This window comes from Spinacia oleracea, chromosome 2, assembly GCF_020520425.1.
Source record: "Spinacia oleracea cultivar Varoflay chromosome 2, BTI_SOV_V1, whole genome shotgun sequence".
Lineage (NCBI taxonomy): Eukaryota > Viridiplantae > Streptophyta > Magnoliopsida > Caryophyllales > Amaranthaceae > Spinacia > Spinacia oleracea.
Genome location: NC_079488.1, coordinates 75,190,808 through 75,216,556, shown reverse-complemented (window position 1 = coordinate 75,216,556; position 25,749 = coordinate 75,190,808). Strand labels below are relative to the sequence as shown.

At 36.0% G+C, this 25,749-nt stretch overlaps 1 long non-coding RNA gene across 8 annotated transcripts; it reads right to left on the bottom strand.

The window, feature by feature from the left end:
- Positions 1-11,935: 11,935 nt before the first annotated feature.
- Positions 11,936-24,762, bottom strand: LOC110800726 (uncharacterized). Of its 8 annotated transcripts, none has more exons than XR_008928007.1 (7): positions 24,449-24,762; positions 16,862-17,305; positions 16,632-16,752; positions 15,840-16,053; positions 13,579-13,788; positions 13,335-13,484; positions 11,936-12,571 (listed from the first exon to the last, which is right to left on the bottom strand). It is a non-coding gene; the product is annotated as an uncharacterized lncRNA (long non-coding RNA). The 8 variants fall into 8 exon arrangements; XR_008928009.1 differs by having other exon boundaries at positions 13,639-13,788; positions 24,449-24,760; XR_008928011.1 differs by having other exon boundaries at positions 15,840-15,915; positions 24,449-24,760.
- Positions 24,763-25,749: the final 987 nt, after the last annotated feature.

Below are 25,749 nucleotides of genomic sequence, written 5' to 3'. Positions count from 1 at the left end.
TACTGAATCAAACACGAAAGTCTCCATTGGAGATATTCGACCCATGTGAATAAATCTAAGTAAAAGAATGTTTGAACTATGTATAAGCATTTACTAAGTTAACATCAAAGAATCTAATGAGATTCTTCACCTATATTATATGTCAAAGAATTTAGCTGGATTCAGTATCTACTGAAATTGAATGAGCTAAAGTTACATGAATAGAATTCAATTGGGAATTATTCTGCAAAAGAATTTATCATGTATGATATAATATGAGGATCGCCAAAAACGTATCGTATGACTTTAGGCATGACGAACATATACCAATCTCTATTGATCTAAGTGAAGACCAATTAGATTGAGATCAAGAAAAACTTATGGTACTTGAAAAGGTACATAGGATTACTTCTTAATTCAAGGAAATAAAGATATGCTAAATATTGATGCTACACGCATAAACACTGGCAAAGGATCAAGAAAGACCCTTTGGAGTTAACCATTGATAAGGACGAGCTATAGAGCATCGTGTTTTGAAATAGCAACATGGATTGGAGACCATGAGTTGTTGCGTGGGAAATTAAAAATAGTAATTTCTATGTTCTAAGATATAATTGGAGAGTCTTCCACATATCTATGAACTGCTTGGATAGGTAAATCCAAACAAAGCATCACTAGCAACCTATACAGTTGAAGTAAAAGTAATTATTGCCTAAGAAGCAATAAAACAGGGTTGTTTAAAGTTCTTCACTGAACTTGGGTAGATCACCTATCTGCTGGCTTGATGGTTCTTCATTGAAAAATGCGTAGAACCACTCTTGAAGCAAGAAAAACGTCTGCTAACTTGATGGTTCTTCATTGCAAAATGAGTAAAACCACCATCGAAGTAAGAAAGACTAGATCACATAATAAACAAACTCGAAAAGATCTTATCATCATATCTCGAAGAACATTCGATGAAAAGGATATTAAGATTGGCAAATCATGATAACTAAACCTATGCAACAAGTGAGAAGCAACACTCACGTTGTAGCACTGGAAATCAAGCATAGCTTTGAATTCCATGAATTGTTTTAGAAGATGGGTTTGAGGCCCATGGTTATAAAACATTTGGGTTGAACATTTATCATATATGAAATGTGTTTTCATATTCCATTTAATCTTGGTTTAGTATTAAATGATGAGTCCCTTCAATTTGACGATATATTCAAGATAGACTGTCAGGACCAGTCCTGTGACTAAGAAATGTCTATCAAGTGAACTTGAATGTCAAAGGTTGAAAATGGTCCCTAATCGAAGTTTTCTATAAAATTGGACGCATAGAAAACGTTAAAACGATTAGAATGCAAGATGACTAGTAGTTCTGTTTCTTGAACTATGTGGACATGGCAATGTCATAATCATTTGCATAGATACTTACTTTGGGAAGACTAGTATCGGACAAGACCTATGAAACTTTACTGTAAGAGATGAAAGTCTGTCATAAGTAAATTTCATTAAATTATTAGACACTAAATCCTCAATACCTGAGTGATTTGAGATTACTTGTTTGAGAACTGGTTGCTTTGACGTTGACCAACCGTCGCACCGTAAAAGGAGGCTATAAAGGCAACGCTCAGGTAATCACCTATCAAACGAAGTCTAATCTCAAGATCGCAAGATTGGGATTGTCCTCCCATAAATCGGGATGAGATGCTTAAAAGTTGTACAAGGCCACTCGGAGAGCTAGAAACTGTGAAATGCATGGCCGTGCTCGGATGAATCATAGGCTATGATTATCTGTTTATTTGATCAGTTGAACTCTGAAACCGAGGAACACCTCTAGACATAATAAGGATGACAACTCTTACCTTATGTTCAAGAGCAAGCATCGAGCGACAAAGGAATTAGGAAATGCACACTTGTCCCTAAGGACAAGTGGGAGACTGAAGGAAATAATGCCCTTGGTCCAAGTATGCATTCTATGTTAAGTCTAATAAATGCGGTTCAGTATTAATTAACAAGTTAATAATTCAGTGAGATCAAGTGAGCTGAATGCCTAGCTAGAGGCCGCTTCAGTTCAAGTGGAATTAATGATATTAATCCACAACTTACTCTTGACTGAACCCGTAGGGTCACACAAATAGTACGTAAACGGATCAAGTATTTAATGGCATTAAATACTCCATCTATGAATATTCGGAACCGACGGATCTTGGTTTCAGTGGGAGCTAAGATCGTCACAGGCAAGAAATGAATACTCCGGAAACGATGATATTGCCGGAAACGGAAATATGGATCGTATCGGAAATATAAATATTATCCAAGTCGTAGATGTTGCCGGAAACGGAAACATGGTACGTATCGGAAAATATTATCGGAAATGGAAATATTGCCAGAATCGGAAATATTGCCGGAAACGGAAATATTGTCAGAATCGGAAATATTACCGGAATCGGAAAATAATTCCGGAAACGGAAATATTAAATATTTGTTCGAAACGGAAATTAATTCCGGAATCGGAAATATTAAATATTGTTCGTATCGGAAATGAATTCCGGAATCGGAAAATTTAATCGGAAGCGCATCGTACGAATAAGCATCGGACGAGGCCTGCCGGACGAGGCCCAGCACGAAGCCAGGCCATCGCCCAGCAAGCCAAGCGCGCCGCACAAACAGCCACGCCAGGCCCAGCGCAAGGCCAGGCCCAGCAGGCTGCGCAGCGCGCACAGCGCGCACAGCACGCGCAGCGCGCAGCGCGCGCGGGCGCTGCGTGGGCTGCTGCTCGCGCGCACGCATGGGGGCCCATCGTGGCTGCTGTGCGTGTGTGTGCAAGTGTTTGTGTTCGTGCACGTTTCCTAAAACATGCAGAGTTCGGTTAATGATTAAATTCTATTTGATAAATTAATTAAATTAGAGTTCTTGTAGGATTCTAGGTTTAATTAATTTGTATCTGAATAGGATTTCGATTCCCTTTCCATACCCCTATAAATATGAGGCTAGGGCTCACAATTTATAACGAGTTTCAAAGTATTCAAAAAGTGAGTTTTTGAGAGAAAACTAAAACACACATCTTGCTCATAAAAGTGCCGAAATTTTCTAGTACCTTAAGGGCGATTCTAGTTGGTCAATCTTAAGGCGGATCCGGACGTGCTGTGGACTATCTACGGAGGGACGACACTTGGAGTCCTAAAGACTTGTTCTTGTTCGGTTCGGGCGCAGCTAGGGAGGGCACGCAACAAAGAGTATGCATCTAAATTATGCTATATGATTATGTGTAAATAATATGTAATCCTGGGTTAATGGTTGTTTCCGCATGATTTATGTAATATCATATGTATCATAACCTAACAAATTTACCATCATGTGTCCGAATTTTAATTGAGCGTATTCCAACCGCCTTACAAACAGAACTATTAGCCATAGAAATATTGCCACCATCTACTTGCTCGTGGGTTATAAACCACTCCCTGCGCGGACATATATGGTAAGACGCTCCAGAATCAAGGATCCACACATCACTGTGATGCGTGTGCTCATTAGCAACTAGAGAAATATCCTCTTCAGAATTGGTATCAGCTGCCGCAGTAGTACTTGACGATTTATCCTGTTGCCTTTTCTTCTTGGGATAATCAGATTTCCAGTGTCCCTTCTCCTTACAGTAATTACAAACATCATTAGGTTTAGGACCCTTAGAAACTAGTTTCTTGAATTTCTTCTTCCCCGAATTTCCATGCCCATAACTCCCACTAGCTACTAACCCAGCAGCCTGATTATCTGTACTTGTACCAGTCGCCCTATGGCGCAACTCTCTAGTGTGGAGGGATGATCTAACCTCCTCTAGAGAAATAGTATCTCTACCAACAATAAACGATTGCACGGAATTTTCATACGATAATGGTAAAGAAACTAACAGAATTAAAGCAGCATCCTCATCTTCAATTTTAACATCAATATTACGCAATTCTAATAAGATTGTGTTTAATTGATCTAAGTGATCTCGGAGAGGCATACCTTCCTGCATTCGCAGACTGAACAGACGTTGCTTCAGAAGCAACTTATTGGTTAAGGACTTTGTCATATACAAACTCTCGAGCTTAACCCACAGACCTTGTGCGGTTTCCTCCTCCGCGACCTCGGTGATGATATCGTCACCAAGACACAACAAATCGTCGAGTGTGCCTTCTCCTCTAGAACGACCATCTCATCGGTGATTGGATCTGCCGACTTCCTAGCAAGCGGCGCCCACAGCCCTTGTTGTTTCAACAAGGCTCGCATCTTGATTCGCCATAAACTGAAACTATTACTCCCGGTAAATTTCTCAACCTTCACGTTAATTCCAGACATCTTTCTCAACGAAATTTTCAAACCCTAGAACAGATCCAGCTCTGATACCATTTTGTTATAACGGATGCAAAGAAAAATTAAATTAACGTAATTAAAGAACGCAGAGATTTAACGTGGTTCACTAACAATGTGTTAGCTACGTCCACAGGCAGAGGGGAGGAAAGTTTTCTTGATCTTGAGGAATACAGATTACAGAATATGGCTAGGTTATGACCTAAAGAGTTTATATAGTATTCTCTAGACAGATGCGGAAAAGCCCAGAAAATAGGCCCAAAACAGATAACTCGTGTCCTAAATAACAGATACCGTAAAGTTCGGGGGCATCGGGGACCACGTTGCGTCCCCGAACCCCTAAACCAGGGGCGTCGCCTTGACTTGAATACTGGGGCGTTGCGGTAAGGGGCTTGACCGATTCAAGGCATTATCTAACACTTATATTATCTAAACTTAACCGAACTTATTTTGTTTGAAATACGTCAAAATAAGTTTTACATAACAGAGCCTAAATTAAGATAAGTTGTGAATAAGTTCAATCAGATCATATAAATTAAATCTCTCAAATTTACTTTCTTTGCAATGAGGTCTAAGCAGGTTTCGTGGTCAATCAAGGCAACTAGTCTTTCTCTTTAGCTTCTTAAAGAACAAACGGTAGGTGCCAGCTACAAGGATGATAATGCAGCGTGCCAAACGGTGTGTAGAACATAAATAAATTAAAGGTCAAATTCCAGACGACGACTCCACACGTCAATGGCGTTAATCTTACGAATTTGGATGATCATTTTTGTATGCACACTAGTTGTAACTTTGTAACAAAATCGCGTATCTGTTTGTAGTTCTAGATTTTGACATTTGTAAGGCAATAATATTGACATTCTTTACTTGGTGTTTTATATTTCTCATGTTCAAACTTTTCATTTACGTATACAAAATCCAACCCGAATTACTCGCTACACTTTCACCGTTATATGTTTTGAAGGGAATTGTTTTATCGAGTGATACTTGAAACACTAGGTTGTCTATGAGATTGTCATACATACGCATAATGCCGCGATACGATGTCAAATTTTAACTATTTGATTAGAAAATACAACTAATTGATGAGAAGGTATAACTATTTGATTGTAGAGAATAATTAATTGAACATAACTACTCCCTCTGTCCCGTAATACTTGAAACGGTTTGACTTTTTGCATTATTCACATAATTCACTTTGACCATAACTTATTTCAAATATATGAAAATAAATGTTAGTATATAATATATTGTTAGCTTCATCTTAATATATATTTTCAAAATATTAATATTTTATAAGTTTTAATAACATGTAGTTAAAGATATTGGTGGTCAACGTTATGCATCGAAAAACGTGTCCAGTCAAAGTGTTGCGAGTATTCCGGGACGGAAGGAGCATTTTTCACAACGTGTAAATATTCGATAAGAAGTTGGTCTACCTATAAAACTTTCACATATAAACTTTTGTTTAATTGAAATCATAAAGCATAAAATTTTGTCAATGGGTTTTAAATTTGGGCCTTTCTCTAATGTTTGAGTACAATTGTATGAATCTCATACTTTTACTATATTACCTAGGATTAATCACTTTTAATAATCCAACCTTTGAGCCATTTTCCAAAATTAATCCAACCTTTAGATTATTATCTAATAATCTAACCTTTATACCCCTTTAACTAATAATGCACCCTACCTGTTACGAAACAGGTAAAGCCGGTCATATTGATGACGTGGCTTATGGCTGTTGTAAATAGTGTGAGTGGGACATTTAAAACACCACTTTCCTTTTATTTGTCCCCCTTTACATTTATTCCTCCTCTTCTTCTTCTCCAGATCCTTAGAAATCGCCATTGATGGCCAAGCTTCAATTTTTATTTTATTTACTTTTAATTCAAGGTTAATGGCCTTTCATGGATCTTTAGCAAGGCGATTAGCAATTCGAACTTTGATGTTTGCTCTTGTCACTTCGATTTTGCCCCTTTTGCAACTTGTGATTGATATTGATCCTGCAAAACCCATGTTTATGAGCTCTAATGGAGTAATGGATGTGATACTAAAGTGGGTTATTTTGACCCGGATTCGCTCTTTGGCAGTTTCTTAAACTCAATACTCCATTCGTATTCCCACATTTGAGATCTGTTAAAGGGGTATTCCCAAGTCCCGTTGGCAGCAATGCTTCAGTTGACTTGTTCAGTCGGTTCCCAGTTTTTTGGAGCATTATCGGTTAAAGGGGTATAAAGGTTAGATTATTAGATAATAATCAAAAGGTTGGGTTAATTTTGGAAAATGGCTCAAAGGTTGGATTATTAAAAGTAAATAATCATATTACCTATATAACTATTATAATATTTCTATGTATAGTTTTATGTTCAAGATCCGTCACTGTGTGTTTCTGTGTGACCCACTCATTAGACCTTTCTAGGATAGTTGAAGACATCCCCGGAAAAGGTAGGGTGAGATGACGATCTCCTCATTGAATGATTGGGAGACGAGGTTATGATACACACTAATGGCCTGTTCTTTTTGGTTGAATTTCAGGAAAATTTAGTTCAATTCAGTATTATTCAATTCAATTCAATAACATTCAGTTCAGTTCAGTTCAGTAACTTGAATTTAATTAATTTAATTTAGTTTAATTTAATTAAATTTGGATCGTTATTATTATTACTATTATTATTACTATTTATTTAATAATCTATTTATATTATTATTATTATTATTATTATTATTATTATTACTATTATTATTATTTAATGTTTGTGGTTTATATTCAATTTATTTATGTCCAGCCCTAAAAAACAGTGTCAAACAACACTATTAAGTAAGAACACTACATACAATCTACATATATCGTTGACCCCTAATATATTTTAACTATTATAGCTTTAACATATACTTCGTATAATAAAGCAAACTAATTAACAACTTTTAGGCCGGGCTAAAAAGGAACTTGTTAACAACTTTGAGAAACACTTATATATGGCAGTCTCAGGTAAGACTAACTTTTAACCAAATAGTTGTACGAAATAGCTTTTAATAAAATGGTTACACGGTGTGATCAAATATAATTATATTCAATTAAATAGTTACATTTTATTGTCCTATAATTATACTTTTTATTGCTTACATCAATATATAGGCTTATGCATATGACAGTATCACAGGGAAATAATACTCCCTATCCCAAAAGTAATCTTTATAGATATTGTGCTAGCGCTTGTTCTAAAGCTCCCCAGAATCAACAAAGTCTTCCAAACATATACATTCCCGTCACCGGCCCTGCTTGTGCCTGATGTGCGCACACAAGCGCCTCGACGACCCTCACTTTTGTCGCAAATAAACAAGAGTGTCGGTTCTAATCAAACACTCATTCGTGCCCCACGAACCCTAAGACACTCATTCCACACAAGGCTTGCGCCTCTGTCGTCAGAAGGCAAGAGCGTGTCGCACGGATCCGGTGTCAAATCATTCTGACCATCATACTTATGCATATGACAATATCATAGGAATTTACTGTTATAATATACGTACGATATTAGTATTCTAGAGTTAGAGTTACAGTGTGTTATATGTTTAAGTGTTCTAGCTAAGACATAAGATAACTTTATCTCATTTGGTATTTTATTAGCTAGGATAACTGCGTTATCCTCAAATACTTACCCCTCATAAACGGAGATAGTAGTTTACGAACATTGTCGACCTCAATTTTACTTGTATGACTTTGGAGTGAGTTGCTAGTTCCTTTCGTGTTTCATGCAGCTGTGATCTATGGTTAAACTTGGAGTAGTTGCTTTCTAGATAGCGAAGTATAAATATGCTTACTTCCAGTAGCCTGGATACACTTCGACTCGAATAATAACAACTCAATAATTTTCAACTTTAAAGCCAATTGGCCGAATGTGTCGTAATAATAAAATACAATAACATCGTAATCACACGTTTTGATGAAGAGAACGTTATTCTCTTCTATGCTTAGCTTGTGTTAAAAACAACACACCAATGACTACCAATTTAATCAAATTCAAAGACACCAAGGAATATATTCACCACAACCCTAATACATGGTATATTGGTATGTAATGTAACACTCTTATTACATTTCTTGATTCTTATCTTATGTCTAAAAAAAACACGTCGATTTCCTACTGAATTAAAATTACTTTTAATGTGTAATTTGGTTATTCGACATGTAATACTTTTTTTAAGGGAGTTTGATATGTAATACTTATTTACTATGCAATATGATTTTAGCGATCAAAATTGATTTTCCATTTCAAGATAAAGTAGTGTTTTATTTTCTAATGTGATCATTAATTTATCTTGGACTAAGGCCCTATTCTTTTGGAATTAATTGCAGTTTCATTATGTTCAGTTTCAATTCAATTCAGTTCAGCTCTATTCAGCTCAGCTCCATTCAGTTCAGTTCAGCTCTACCCAGTTCAGCTCTATTCAGTTCAGCTCCATTCAGTTCAGTTCAATTCATCTCCATTCAGTTCAGTTAAGTTCAGCTCCATTCAGTTCCATTCAATTCAGTTCAAAAGAATGGCATTGCGTTCATCTTATTCTATTTAAATTCCCGTTCGGTATCGTTTTTTGTTTTCAGTTTTCTGTTTTTTACAAAACTAAAAACCAAAATATAAAAACCACAAAAAATAGTTTCTAGTTTTTTGTTGTCAGTTTTCAAAATCAATATGATTACTATAAGTATGACTATTTTTAAGTTAATAATTCAATCAAAATCACATGACTTTTAGGACCAAAAAACTGAAAACTAACAATGATACCGAACTCTTTTGAGTTTTGGCTAAAATTACACGTAGGGATGGCAATGGGTCCAAGACCCGACCCAGATCCGGTTGGACCCGGTCCATTTTTAAGGGTCTGGCTCCAAATAATTTAGACCCTGTGGATTTGGGGCGGATCTGGGTCTTTGTTCAATGGGGCGGGTCTGGGTCCGGGTCCAAGAATTAAAGATCCAGATCCGACACACAGACCCATATATATAATTTTAAAAAAAAAATTATTAAAATTTAAATATAATTCAATCTTTACGTGCTAAACTTTATTCAGTTCTTATGATACTAAACTATTTAAAAATTATTTGATGTGACATATAAATAATAATATTAGAAACTTTAAATACTTATTGTATCACAAGGCTAATATGATTTTTTTCCTAAACAAAATTAACGAATATTTCATATTTAGTGGTTTTATTAAAGCAAAGTTACGTTTACATATAAAAAATGGGCGGAAAAATTACGTAGTATAAGAAAAATGAGGGACAAATTTTTTTAGAAAACAAATACGCTTAGACCCATTTAGGACCCAGATCCGACCCTAGACCCATTAGACCCAGTGGATCTGGGTTTGAATCTGATTTTTTTGGACCCAACGGATCTGGATCCACCTCTTAAAAAACGAGTCTGGTCTGGATCCTGTCGGACCCAGTCCAAATCCGACTCATTACCATCCCTAATTACACGTATAAAAGCTCATTGTCGTAGTTTTCACCAAAGATAATTAATGTTAATAGGCCGGCCAATCAACATATAATCGTATGCACGAGGGCAGCAAAAATGAATGAATGGATGATACGAAACAAAAGGACTAAGCGTGGTCCATTGCACACTAACACCACAAGACGTAAGTATAAGAGCCATGGTTTACCCTACCTTGCATATTGTCCCTTTAATTTCTAGATAAGATGATTTCCTTTTTATCATTATCAAATCAATTTATCCACATGCTTAATTAAAGCTTTAATTAGGTGTTTCATTTTCAGGTTAGCCTAATTTATATATCTAAGGAGTCGACATCGAAAAATGTGTTGACACCTCTAATTCGTTCATAGTTGATCATGCAGTCTACTACGTACTCTATAGTCTATACATATTCGCTTCTTTGCCAGCTTTTATTGGAAGTGAGAGAAAATGATAAGAAAATCTTCACCTCTAAAGAGCCCCTACTGAGAGTTTCATGACCTGAGATTATGAGGCAAATATTTATCACGGTCAAGCCTCATATCTAGATCTGTTATTAATATTACCTTTAGAAACAAGTAAACATTACCTGTGCATTGTTGAAGTTTCCTTGGTTTTTTTTGTAGTTATGTAGAAGTATTAATATTTGACTTCTAAACATATCCCATAGATTCATCAAAGTTTAATGAACTCATTTGAGGAATGGAGTTAATATAAAATTAAAAGTTGTGTAGTTGGTGAAATATAGTTGATATTCGTGTGTACTAGATACTAATTGGGGGGGAGATGGGTCCTTAAAATAAAGAACATGCCCTTAAAAAAAATTGTTGTCAAACCAAACCTTCCACGATCCACATGGTATCCACAAAACCGATTTTGGGTCCCTTAGCCTTAAATATGTGGTCTGTTAGTTCAGTTTTCAGTTTCTTTTTGCCATGCTGTTAGACAAAGACACATTAATCTTCAAAGGCAGAGAGAGAGAAAGAATGATCAGAATGAACCTGAATTACGGTATCGTTCAAGGTCGGGACGAAAAAACCAATTAAGCTTACAAGTTGAATATCATTGAATTTGAGTTTGACTCGTTTAATATCCGAACTATAATTTAAACTCGAGCTTGTCTGATGTTTTCATTATCAAACGAACCAAGCTAGAACTAAAGAATCAAATCTATAATGTTCACGACCAGTTATGTTCGTGTCCACCTCAAAATGCATAAGTCAATTTGGTAAGACACGCGCATGATAACATTCTATTCCTATTTATGGCGCGGATAAAACTTGAATCTTTTAGTTTATGCGACATCAACTAATTTTTTTGTTTGCTCGTTTAGCTGTTTGGGGTAAAGTTGAAGAAAAAAATCCAATAGTTAAGCAAGAGAACAACTACAAAACCACCATACCTATACGGAAAAATCCAATCCGAAATTCATCCGAATATTATATACATACGGATACTTTCCTTGTATGTCAAAGAACCAACTCAACCAAAAGCTTAAGCTGATGATTGAAGCCCAAAGATTAGTTTTATACTCTATCACGCCCCCTCACATGAAAGCCCATTTGGGCTTGAAGTGTGGATGCAGCATAGGCCTCCTCATACCTAGCGCGAAATATTCCACTTTGAAAGGAGGGGTGGATGAGATTCGAACCTGTGACCTTTGCGTCACGTTGGCTCTGATACCATGTCAAAGGACCAACTCAACCAAAAGCTCATGTCAAATGACCAACTCAACCAAAAGCTTAAACTGATGGTTGAAGCCCCAAAATTAGTTTTATATTCTATCATAGTATGTAAAATAATTGAATAAAGATTATCAAGAACCTACTTACTACATCAAGTTGGTGATCTCTGGACCAGCTTCGTCGCATTTAAAAGATATGACAGAAAACAGATGATTAATTACGAGGATTTGGTTGGTACTACAACTACTTTACTAAACCAGACAGTTTACTTAAGAAGCCATATGAACCTTGTAAGAGGAAGAGCCACGCTTCCTTGTAATGAGCAATATAAATTAAGGCACTCAGTTTTAACCACTAGGCCAAAATCTCATTAGGAGTAATGTGAATGGCGCGAAAGTATACAGTCCTTCAACGATGGCACGATTCTAAAAACACCCAATAAGATTGATATCCGTTTCATAATGATCTTATTACGGTGTAATTACTGGCAATCAATAGGATTATCTTAATATCGCTACGTATGCAACGAATATAAGCATATTAATATTACATGTAATTAACCAACTAAATTAACAAGATAATAATAGAATATGAAGCAGGTTCATCCACTCCTAGCAGCCATTGGTACCCCCATACAAAACAAGGGGAGCTTAACACATTTTAGGTGGCTTGGCTTTACGAAATTCCTTTACCACTTAATATCGCCTCGATCTCATGTGGTAATAGATGGTAATGGTAATGGTAATCGAGCAAATCCTGCCGTGAAACTTACACATTCGTTGCCAATATCGTTACCATTATACACCAACGGGGCGTTAGTAAAACGTAACTTCGTCCCTTAGCATTCACAGTTTCACACCCAATTAGCGTCTTCGAGAAGGTGTTAATGTTAGGGCCTATGATATTAATTAAGGCTAAAAAACAATGCATTAAAGTTGTAAGATATTTTATACTCATAGTATTATAAAGTTTCAGTTGAAACATACCATCAATATAGATATACTTACCAGTTACCAGTAGGTAGGAAGAGGCCAGGCTAATTAAAATTATCCGCACCAACAAAATAAACTCGAAAAATCATTGGACCTGCATAATAATCCAAGTCACCCAAAATAATTAAGGACTTTGGCAACTCATAGTCCCACCAAGATTAACACAAATCACACAAAAAGACACTAATTTACAGCTTAAGTGGTTACATTCTGAGCTTAAAGTTAACGACCGCCTTTGTTTTTGCCCAGAATTATCAGTTCATAGGTACGTAGAGTTAAGCCTGATGATTAGGCCTGATTAAGAATATTCTTTAAGGATGATTAACAACACTCAAACGCGTCGAAAACGGAGGAAAGCCAAAGATATTGCGCTACTTTTCTAACAAATAATTAACAGTAAGGAAAAGCGTTTAAGAACAGCATGACAATTTTGAGCCATGATAAACTTTTGGTTATGATAATATTAATCTCCATACATACTAAACTTACTTTATTGTTTAATCAAAGGCATATACAAAAAGGGAGGGAAGGTTCCTGGAGTTGTATGTATGTTAATGATCTAATAATTTTAGTAAGATCCTGTGGAAGATAGAAAAAAGGCGAATCTCTCAAATTAAACTGACCCTAACGGCCTAAACTCATCCCAATTATCTGAACTGTACCTTAATCAAAATTTCAAGAATCAAGTATCGATTAATTTATCATAACAAGGTAATTTCTTAGAGCATAATGTAGTCTAAATTAAATCAAAACATGACGTTAAAAGAATCTACCAAACCGAACAACTCTTTGCAACACCTAAAAAGGAGCGTGATCGAACAAAGTAAAGATGAAGGGTCGGAGAAAGGAAGTCTAACCAGTTCTTTTAGGGACAATTCATGGTTCTTTTTATGAGAGACTTTTGCTTCTGTAAAGTAAGGAATCACAAGAATAATAACCGGCCTAAACAAAGTAAGATCCTTTGTGGGGAGTCTTCGGTCTTCCTACAGATATGTAGCAGGCCACCCCTGCACCAAAAGATAAGAAAATAGAGGAAGTTATTAATCAAAACAGTTGAAAATTACACTAAATTTTTATGCATAAAAAAAACTAAGGACCCACATTTTAATAATAAAGCTCCTTATGATTGAATGTGAGATATTGTTGTAAGTTGGTACCTACATCTTTAAAAAGATGGGGCACTTTACAGGACAAACTTCCATAAAAATCTCTGAGTTTTTCATAGAAACACAAATAGCAGTGTCGGTGAGGAGAGATTGGTACGTAGCAGGGTAAAGATACAGTGCTTTTTTTGGTTGATTAGTCATTCAGCTGCAGGAAAATTCATCAGAATGGTGATACCGACAGCCAACTGATTATAGTAACTGAAATATAACAATATCTTGTTGTCGGTATATGCTAATTTACCACCTAATGGCTAACACAAAGCTAAAACACACAAAAACAGTGCCAATAAGCTTTAGTATCAAGCCTCCGAGAATTTCTTAAAGCAATTCTTTGTCGATTTTCTATGACAGATAAAAAACATAGTATCAGTTTCTTTCTAAACAAGAGGATACAAACATCGAATTTCTGTAAAGTGCCACGACAATAGGGACTAGTTTGGTAGGCGGTAATAAACAATGCTAATGTTGTACAGATAAATCTCATGTCAATGTACATAGTAATGCAACTTTACTTCCAAACATATGTATCAAACATATGTATCGTCATAAATTATCAGTCCATCAAACAGGTCGTAAATATTACTACAAGCCATTAATCCTACACCTAGTGAATGGAGAAAAGATGTTCAGTACATTAACATTTTAAAAAAACCTAATAGTAGAGGGGCCGGGGTGTTGCATAATTTCCGAAGTAGTTTATCAATCAATTGTACTTAATTCGTGTTTGTAGTAGGGTTTAGATATAAAAAATCTTCTTCTACATTGCAAATTTGCAACAGCAAAGCCGTACATACTTCTACCTAAAATTAAAGGGCATTCACAAGCAGATACTTTTCTTGACAATGATCTCAAATAGGAAGGTTCTAGTGAAGGAAATCCTACAAGTTGCACTTCAAAGAGAAAAGTATGATAATTTCTCTCTACGATGAAGATCCAGTTTTTTCACGATAAAACTAAGCGACCCCAGGTTGATAATGACTAAGTTTGGAAGTTAATATGATTTTGAAAAGATGTAAAAGACATTATCATCATCAGATGATGTATTAAGAGTTAAGACAGCTCGAATCTGATGTTCTAAGGTAATCAAGCAAAGTAGTCCCACTGACTCAAGAATAAAAGCTCGAAAATGAAAATTTGAGAAGAAGACAGTTTGACCCAAGACTGAGACAGTGAATTAGGTGTGAAAATTCAAAATTGTTGTCTGACTAGGACTTTAAATACTGGAACAGTTAAGAACCTCAAATCAATAATTACCATTAATCAATGCCGTTACTCCAACTCTCCATTATACCTCAAGTACCCGTGTCAGATATTCGACACTCCGGCATGGGTAAGACATTTGACACATCATTTTTGGGGCAAAATCATGAATAGTTCTACCAAACAGCTGAGTCAAGCTATTGGACATGTAGCCATGTCGAACACGAGTACCCAAGTCCGAGTAATGTAGCCAATAATCATGAATTAAGAAAATAAGAGATAAAATACAATAACTCGTGAAAGAATATAAAGCCTTGTAAGGAAATAATTCTAGAGCTCCTGGGCTTGTAATCATGTTGAAACTCGGAAAGATAAGAACATAATGACTGAATCACAGAGTCGCATATATGAGATTCAGGATAGCAACATTTTTATCCTGAGGATGGACTTCGAGCATGTGAGTATACCATAGACAGAGCTCATCAGTTTGTAACTACAATTCAAATGTTCTATTTCACCTGATAATAGTTTACAAAAGGCACAATATTCATTGTACACCACCACTACTGGCTAGCAGAAAGATTCACAGAAGAATATGTTTTCACCGTTGAACGGAAATAAGAAAAAACAAAAATATGTCTGATACTACCATTTTATGCAGAACTGTATGCAAGTAACTTCTAACTTCTAACCTTTTAGTTTTTGTATAACAAGGTAGTTGTTCGCAAAATGTGTTTATATGTGAAAAAAGGGTCGGTTGAGTGATGTTGTATCAACATGTTCTATAATGGTACTTTCAGTTATGAGACGAGGTGTGAATTCATTACAACCTATGTCACCACCCTTTGATGTTTCAGTTTCAAATTGTCAGACAGAATCTCATCCTTGCAAACCTCATATCACAGAAAAATTTAAGACCAGTAAAGCAACAAAACAATAGCAAATTGTCATAGATGAAGGTTCAGTTCGAAAGAGAATAAGGGATTGGAGACATACAAAAACTCGAAGGCTTGGCCTTGTTAATTCAGTTATTCCAGCTTCCCGAAGACTTATGCCATGATATAGCAAATATCTACATTGAAGAACAAAATAGTATGTACGTCAAGATTCTTCCAGATGTTGATGTAATTCAGCCAGATTTCAGTAGGTTACTTCCATCCTGATCACAATCAAAATGAACCTCCGGTACAGATACTATGACGGAGGAGTGCTGTAACAGAAGATATAGGCAAATCATAAAAACATGGTTCTCAAATGTCAAGAAAATTAAACTAGCTTCGTACTTCATTTTAATTAAGGCAGCTTGGTCACATTTTAAGGTAACATAAGGTACAATTTTTTTCTTGAACAATCAGTCACAGTCCTTACAGAGAGCAAGAAGGCCTTCAAAGTAGATATTACCACAGCTCTCTTTAGACAACACTTTTTATTAAAAACAATACTCTGTGGTACACAGTAAACATGAATCTTAGACACGGAAATTTGGAGAACACGGCAAAACATTTCAAACACATGAGTTCAGGGCTTGATGCTCAATAGTTGCAATCAGGGTTTCATTCACCCAGGTGTAAACACCAAAGCCAGGAAGTTGTATTCAGCTCGATGAGGTAAGAAATGATAAGCAGTTCCAATTGGTGCCAGCTAAATTAAGAAAAATCCACATTAATCAATAGCAAAAACCTTAAATTTAACCTAGATTGGACAGGCATTCAGTTGTTATTAACATGTTTGGTAATCATCATCATCAATGTAAATCATGAACGCACTGTGATCTTCGACAAATGCTACCTTCAGGAATCCTCTTCCCCAATCATCTAAACAATGATTTAGCTCCTGCCTTGATGACTTTTTTATTCCATGTTTACGTATAACGTGAAAATTCTGACAAGTACTTTTTCATTTTACTCTACTGCATCATAAAAAAAAAACATACGAAGTATTAATCTACATGCCCAAGATATGTCCAAACACATATAGCCAACAAAATTTTGAAAAATGCTATTAAAGTTGCTTGAGACCTCTAATTTTATTCACATCAGCAGCACACCAAGATATCCAAAGTCTCTAATTACTCTCCAAGCATGATTTAAACCCTGACATCTAGAGTTCTAGACATTAATAACCCAGAGGTTTATGTAAAATAGAAAGCCAGAAACTATAGTAAACCAAATGAAAATTGACATGCCATTTAAATATTACATCACATAAATTTTATGACAAGGGGTCAAGACAAAGTCCTCATAGTCTTCCCTACTCCTGTTGTTGTTTGTGGCAACTAATCCAGAAATTGATGTCAGAATTTTCATTCCCTAGTCGTGAATTGAGGATTCAGGTAACAAAACTACCATCGGCATCTTCATTTGGCAGCCTTAAGCACTTGGTCATCTCGAACAAGTAAAACAGCAATCAACACTCACTCAGAGTAAAGCCAAGCTTGATGCACATGCACCGCTTCATCCTACCTGATAACACAGGACATATAAGAATATAGCCCTTTATATAAGTTTCAACTAGGACATTTGCAGCTAGGGAGACTTCGCTCTTTCTTTTTCAAGAATCTCCACACAAAAGGACTTCTATGCTTGTTTTTGTAATTTGTAGTCTTGCTACCCGTTGGACTATACATTAATACTTCCCTTCAACTTTTGTTAAGATTCTTTGCCAGCTTGAAGAAGGATATTAACCATTAAGGTATAGTTTACTCCTTTCAGAATACGCTTGTCTGACCAGTTGTACGGTGGTATATTCCATGAAAAGGATGGAATATATGAGCCAGAAAGATCCTATAGCATTATGAGACTTCAGTGCAGTCCATTCCACGGTCTACACCCCAAAAAGTATCTTACAAACCTAATTTATGATTATTGCCAGAGGTTACGAATCTTGGGTTTGGTGGTCATCCACAATGCCTAAGCCGTTGGGCGACCCCAAGATACATCCCTTGTAAGTAAGTAGTCAACCAATCTATAGTCTCATACTCTCATTGTTAATTTGTTATCAATGGTATAATTACTTACTAGACAATCATGTAAACTTTCCCCCAATTTCCAAAGGAGAGAAACCAAAGTGTCTAATGTAAACTCAATAAAGGCCCTTTCCTACATTGATATAAACAGCAAAGTTTTCTTCACGTCCCTTTTCTGATGTTTTCCAAAACTCTTCAAGACCAAACCTAAGCCTTTGTAGCTGTTAAAATTAGATAAACTTGACGATATGATGCATGGCAAGGAGATAATCAAGGAAAGATATTAATATGTTAGAATGAGAAAAATATTAGGAATACCATTCGTTTATTAGTTTGTAATAGCATTATATAAATAAGTAATTCAATCTTGTAGAACATACACACTGAGAGATTCATCATTATCATTCATTATCATTACCCCATTGCCTCAAAGAGGCTCCCGCAAGAAGCGGGGTAAGGGGGGGTTGGACGTACGCAACCTTACCCCTGCAATTGCAAAGAGGTTGTTTCCAATTGACCCAAAAGCGATAACGGGACGACAAACGAGAGATTATATATATATATATATATATATATATATATATATATATATAATTATATTAAGTGCATTTTTTTTCCTCTCTATTTTATTGTTTGAAATTATTGTGAGAGTCCAACTCGCTTCAAACAAATTGGTATCCGAGCTAGTTTATAAAACATGGCAACAAAAAATAATGTCGTAGCGATTCAACAGCCTATACTCACGAAAGAAAATTATGATAGGCGGTCTCTTCGGATAAAAACAATTCTTGGTGCACAAGGAGTTTGAGAGATTGTTGAGAATGGTTAAACGCAACCTGAAGATGAGTCTAAATTAACCCACACGGAGAAAGAAACGTTGGAAAATTGCACTGACGATCATCCATCAAGGTTTGGATGATGATATGTTTGAGAAATTGCTAATATAACTAGTTCCTTCAAAATTCATATAAAGGAGTAAGTAGAGCTAAGAAGGTTCGCCTTCAAACTCTAAGAGGAGAGTTTGAATTCACAAGAGATTATACATTGTGAATCAAATGAAAAGGCTAGGTGAGTCAATGCAAGACTCTCGCGTAGTTGAAAAAATACTACGTTCTCTTGATTTTGATTTCAACCATGTTGTGATTGCTATTGAAGAGTCAAAATAAGGACTCATATTCTATGACGAATACGATTAGTGAATTAATGGGTATCTTTGCGCCCATGGGCAAATTAAGGATGGTTAAAATGGGGAAAAAGGAAAATGAGCAACAAGTGTTGCAAGCCAAAGTTTCTTTAATAATAAAAGATATACACGTGATAAACAAATGTATCAATCACATGGTAGAGTCGGCCAGCGAAGACGTGGTCGTGGCAGTGGACCGTGGACGTACAAAACTCCCAACATTTTAAAGGGCCGTTTGGTTCACTAAACTGGAATGGATTGATATGGTCTCATACCATGGGGGTATAAATTCAAAATCCCATAGCAACTTAAAGTTGTTTGGTTTAATCTTAGAAAGGATTTTAAATCCATTCATAATATTTGGTTCACTCTTAGAATGGATTATAAAACATCCAATGAAAATTTTAAATCCAATATAATTTAACTACTTCCTCCATTCCATAAATATTGCATCATGGTTGACTTTTGCTCCTCTAACTCTTAATATCTCAAATCGTGTAAGTAAAAATTATAGAAAAACTGATATTTAGAAAATATATATCGATATGAATCTAACATGACCCCACATGACTACAATTTTCTTACGTAAATGGCCAAAGTCGAAGTGTGAATAGTGTAAAAAACCAAATGGTGCGATATTTACGAAACGGAGGAAACATAATTTATCTAAAAATGATAAATTTTACATATAAAGTAAAATGAATCTTAAAAATAAGCAGACATATGATATTACTAGAAAATAGAAAATAGAAAAGGATTAAAAAAAGAAAAAAAATACCCTCTGAATTTCACATCAATTCAACCCCAAACATTTTGCAAACTTACGACTTTAAAAAAAAGTTACAACCATTCAAAGTTTTAAACCATAACGATGAATTTTGTCTAAAAACTACTAATTTACCGAAAAAGTCCATCAAAATATAGCTAGAATTCCAACATTATCGGAGAAAAGGAAAGGATTAAAGGGCGATTATGGTCGGATCTGAAGTGGTGGGTTAATATTGGTGAAGTGTTGCTTCTCTCTCGCAGGATCGAAGGTCGCCGGTAATGGTCGTCGGGATGGTCGCCGGTGATCTGGTCGAAGATGGTGGGCAATTGCACCCTCCTCTCTCTACTCAATTTTTTGTGAGTTAGGCTTCGTAACTTGGATGGAATGGATTGTGAATCTTGTGGTAAGAGGTGGGTATGAGATTCCAGGGATATAAGGTGGAGATAGAACCCCCTTCGTATGAGACTCCATTCCAAAAAAGCTTAACCAAACAATAAAATGGATGGAATGGATTTTTACTCCATTCCAACCCTTCCAAAACATATCATTGTAATCAACACCCTCTTTCTGTTCAAATTCCTTAGCCACTAGCCTAGCCTTATATTTTATACCATCGGTATTGGAAGGAACCTGTTTTCTTTTATACACCCACTTACAACCAATCGCAGTCTTTCCAAGGGCAATGGGACTACCTCTCATGTCTAGTTTTTATGAAGAGATTGCATCTCTTCCTCCATAGCAACCAAAAAAGCAATATTATTGTAAATAAGATGCGGACCCAAAGACTTTAAGTCTTATTATCATGCTATGGAGGAAGAGATGCAATCAGGATAATAAAATGTGGACCCAAAGGCTCTAAGTCTCTTGCAATTTGCATGTTCCCCTAACCACACTCTATAAGGTGTGTCTTCATCTAATAAGAATGTGGTGATCGATACACTATATAACAAGTTGTAGCAACCGACTCTGCCCACCATTCATTGCCTAAACCAGAATTAGAACGCATACACCTTGCCTTATCAAGTAGTATACGATTCAGTCTTTCCGCGACTTCATTCTATTGTGTGACTGTCCAGTGTCTCACGATGCCTTCCTGATCACAAAACTCCTTGAAAGCTCCCTCTGTGTACTCCGTACCATCATCGGACCATACAGTTTTTAGCTTTCGACCCGTTCTGTTCTCGACCATTGCTCTCCACCGCTTGAAAATGTCAAATAATTCATTCTTATGCTTGAGAAAATCAATCCAAGCATATCTAGAATAATCATCAACAAATGTAACAAAGTACCTGGAACCACCCTTGGAAGAAACTTTAGTCGGACCCCAAACATCCATATGGACATAGTCTAACAACACTCTGCTTTTGTGCTTGCTTATAGAGAACTTCACTCTGTATGCTTTTCGATACACACAATGTTCACAAAATTCCATTTGTGGTTTCTTCATGTTCTTCAACAAACCTTGTCCACTAAGTAATGATAGACCTTTTTCCGACATATACCCAAGGCGCATGGGCCCTATCCTCATGCATTCTGTTTGGTCTTTACTTCCACTGATTCCAACTTCACTTGTAGCAGTTGTCCCCAAAAAGAGGATAAAGATTACCGTGATGAATCCTCTTCATCACTACCAAGGAACCACATACTACTTTTAATACTCCAATTTCCATGACTATTTTGCAACCATTTTTCTTTAATTACCCAAGAGAAATAAGGTTTTTCCGCAAATCTGGAATGTGTCCCACATCCTTCAAGTTTATTATTGTTCCATCATTCATCATGACTCAGATAGTACCTAACCTGACAGTCTTGCAAGCATGATCATTTCCCATCAAAATTGTGCCACCGTCCAAACAAACATTGATAAGTTGTAAACCACTTTATGTTTAGGTACATATGGTATGATGCTCTGCATTTCTGAAAGGGAATAACAATAATCTTTCTCGTCATTTGAGACAAAATTTACCTCTTGTTTTTCTTGTTGTTTTCCTCTGGAGTTGTTGTTGTCCGACCTCTTGAATGTAACCCTCTTATTTGGGCAATTTACTTTAAAATGTCCAAACCCACCACATTTGAAACATGGTCCGCAATAGGTCTAGATTTTGATCCAGACTTTCCTCCCTTGCCTCTTCCTCTATTATTTGTCCTTCCTCTAGTTGTAAACAATCCCTAAGCTTGTTCCCTGTATTCTTCTCCACTGCTAGACATCATCCCACTTGTAGCAACCTTTTGAAGATCATACGCTAAAAGTGATGTTCTAGTTTCATCCATGGTTAGAGTATCACCTACAAGCATCAATGTTTGAACTAGATTTTCATAGAACTTTGGTAATGAAAGTAATAGCATGAGCGCTTGATCTTCCTCATCTATCTTCACATCTATATCCTTTAATACTGATATAATCCTATCAGACTTATTGATATACTCCCGAATTGAAGTGCCTTCTTCCATCTTGCATGTATACAATTTGGATTTTACACAGATCTTGTTTGTTAGAGTTTTCGTCATGAAACTTGTCTCTAACTTTGCCCACACGCCAGCAGCCGTTGTTTCTTCATTTACCAAGAATGCAACATCTCTCTCAAGACACAAGATTATAGTTGCTAATGCTTCAGGATCTAACTCTTCTCAATCCTCATCCTTCATATCTTCGGTTTTTTGTTCTTTTCCCGCTAGCGCTTCGTGCAGCATTTGCTAAATTAACAAACTTTTCATTTGCATTCTCTAATTTTGTCATGGAAAAATCATTTTTTCCATTGAACTTTTCAATTACATATTTCCCAACTTTTGTCGTTCCACTAGTACAAGCCATTATAAAAAAAATTCAAAATAAAAATTTAACCACTTAATATTTTGACGTTGGCTACTTGGCTCTGATACCAATTGTTAGAGCCTACATCGAAAATTTGGCTTCTAATAGATAATATGAAATCAAGACCTCACAAATTAATACTTCCTCCGATTTTTAATACTCGCAACGTTTGGAATTTTGACACTATTCACATATTCTACTTTGGCTATTATTGGTTATTTATAAGTAAGATGAAATATAGTCATGTAAGATCTTGTTAGATTCGTCTCAATGTGTATTTCCAAAATATCAATTTTTTATAATTTTTGCTTAAAGATAATTAAAAATATTAATAATCAAAGTTGTGCATTGACATGCGTGAAAACGACAAACGTTGCGAGTATTAAAAATTAGAGGAAGTAATATTTTGTGGATAACAAACAACCCTTATGAAGGAAATAAATAAATTTAACGTAAGAAAAAACAAATTTTTCTTAAACTAAACTTTTATGATGTGAATTATATTGAATGTTCATTATTGCTTCACTCCTCGGATGGAAATGCTACCATCACAAAACATCACCGTTGGCTTTGGGTTTCCAAAGAATTTTCTCTATTGTGCCCCCCGAAATACTAAGAGGATAAATAGGTGTCTAGGCATACAACTATTTAGAAGGTTATGTAAAGTTGGTCTAAATGACAAAACTTTTTGGATTTTCCTAATGCTGTTATCATACAATATTCACAAGCAAACTGCAGACTTTACAGCGTCTACAAACTGCAAGTTAAGTAGCTACGAACTGGCCCTAGTCCTAAGGATGAACACAGGATGATACCTTGTCCTTTATCTCTATTCCTGTATAAGGTCTCCAGGCTTGGCATGGTTCCTTATCATGATTCTTGTCTTAGCGGCTTAGCCTATCCTTGTAATTGGGTGGTTCCTTTAATCTTAATAATACAAATCGGGCTTAAGCTTCACCTAGAAGGGTGACTCAAGTTACAAGTACACCATCTATGTTTAAGATTTAAACTTCCACAAACTCTTCCATGGTTCATTTCTTTTACTCTCTTTCTACCTTAAGAACCACTGCCTAAGCTTCCGTAGTGGATCAAACACCCAAACAAAACTTTTCGCTTTTGTTCAATCCCTTCAAACGTCCACCAGCAAACTATACTAACTACTTAATTCTAGATGAGAACTTGTATAGAGGCTCTAGAGTCCTCTTTGCAGCCATGAACTAAAAGGTTAATGGATCCTGCGTATACAGATACAGAGATACTAAACTCATAACCACAAAATTTCTCACTGTATAATGAATGGTATTCTGAACATTCAAATACATTTCGCATAGTGCACACTTGGTTCACAGCTTTTCTTTCTTCCAAGAGTTTAACACTACATAAACGAAAAATTGGCATGTTCACATGGTTACTAAGTTTCCGACACCTCAACTAGACGAAGGAACACCCTAAACATTAATTGAAGAAATGGGGAAGTGGTCACTTGGCACATCAAAAAGACCTCATAGTGCAACACAATCTCGATTCCTACCGAGTTTTCGAATGCCACAACCTAATTCGATTTCCAATCTTTCTTCTTAGTCTAAGTGCAATCTCAACTGAATTAACAACAGCAATAACAACAAATTCAGCAAAAAAGAAAACAATAATACTAATTCACAGGATCAATATCATTATTCAGCAAAGCCTTCGAAATTCTGCCTCAATTATCCCATTTATGTGCTCTTGCAAATAAATTAAGCGTACTCTTCCCATTAAATTAAGCGTACTCTTCCCATTAAATTACTGAACTTTGGGCACAGTAATCACTTAGCAACTAGTAAAATCAGAAAAATTACACAACTTTAAAAAGAAATTAGGTTGAAAGAGAACGAACCTCCATATTATGCAGGAGCTATCCGCCGAGAGCAGAGGGAAGATCACAGTCTATCACAGTATCACCAGTCTATCACAGTCTAACTGAAACCTTCCCCCGTCCAAGTGATTCGAATCCGATTCCCGATCCAATTGGCCCAAAATGACGACTCGAAACTAATCCGAAACCCGAAAATAATCCGAATCGAAATCGAAACAGATTCGAAATTGACTTGACCTGATATGAACTGATACCTGAATTGACCTGAACCAAGTAATCGAACTGAATCGACATGAACCAAATAACAGAACCAAATTAACCCGAATCGCCTGACCCTAATATTAGTTAGTTCCTACATCATGACCTAATGTAACCAAAAAAATGTTCTAACTTGAAAAAAGCCGAACTAACCACAAAAAAATACTAATCCGATGTGAAATGACTCGATGTGACCCGAACTGAAATTGACCCGAGATCTTTACCCAAACCAAGCCCGATTTGACCATACATAAACCGACATAAACCGAATTGTACCCGATATCTGAAAGGACCCAACCCAAACTTGTATCCGCCCCAGAGTAGGAGGGATACGAAATGACCGATTAATCGAATTGAAACGATATGAACCATCCCTTTTCCAAGTCTAGAATTGACCCATCCAAATCATACCCAAAAGTCCGAAACTGATCCAAACCGGACGGCCCCGGATGCACCCTAACGAACACTACCAATCCAAAATCAAATACTCCTATACTTGTAGAGTTGTATAGTTGATGATTAATTCCCCACAATAAGTTAATTTTCGACGTACCCGACTCAACGGATAATTCTACTTATAGAACATGAATCGTACTTGAAAGTCTCTAATCCAAATCTGACATTTAACCAACTTGTTTCTCACCTCTCACCTCTACCTGATTGCTTTGATTCATATAGTAAATATGGGGAATGAAAATTCTTACAAAATGTAAATGAGTATAGTTGTTCACTTGTGTGGTTGGCAAAAACATATGAGAAAGTGTATTGGCTAGGAAATATCGCTTATGTTACTCGGATTCGAGTATACATGTCGAACACAGGTATGTGTTTAAGTGTTTTGACTCGCTATTTTGTGAAATCATGGGATTTTGAGCCACAATTAAGTGCCGAAGTGTGACAATGTTTCCGTAATTCATGTCCGAATATCAAAGACCTAACACGAGTACTTAGAAGTAAACTGAAGAGTCAAAGACTTAGGTGACTAAACAATTTATGGAAATAAAGCTTCTCACGACTAATTTGCGTTTTATAGCAAAATAAAAAGTAATTGTAGGAATTTTACT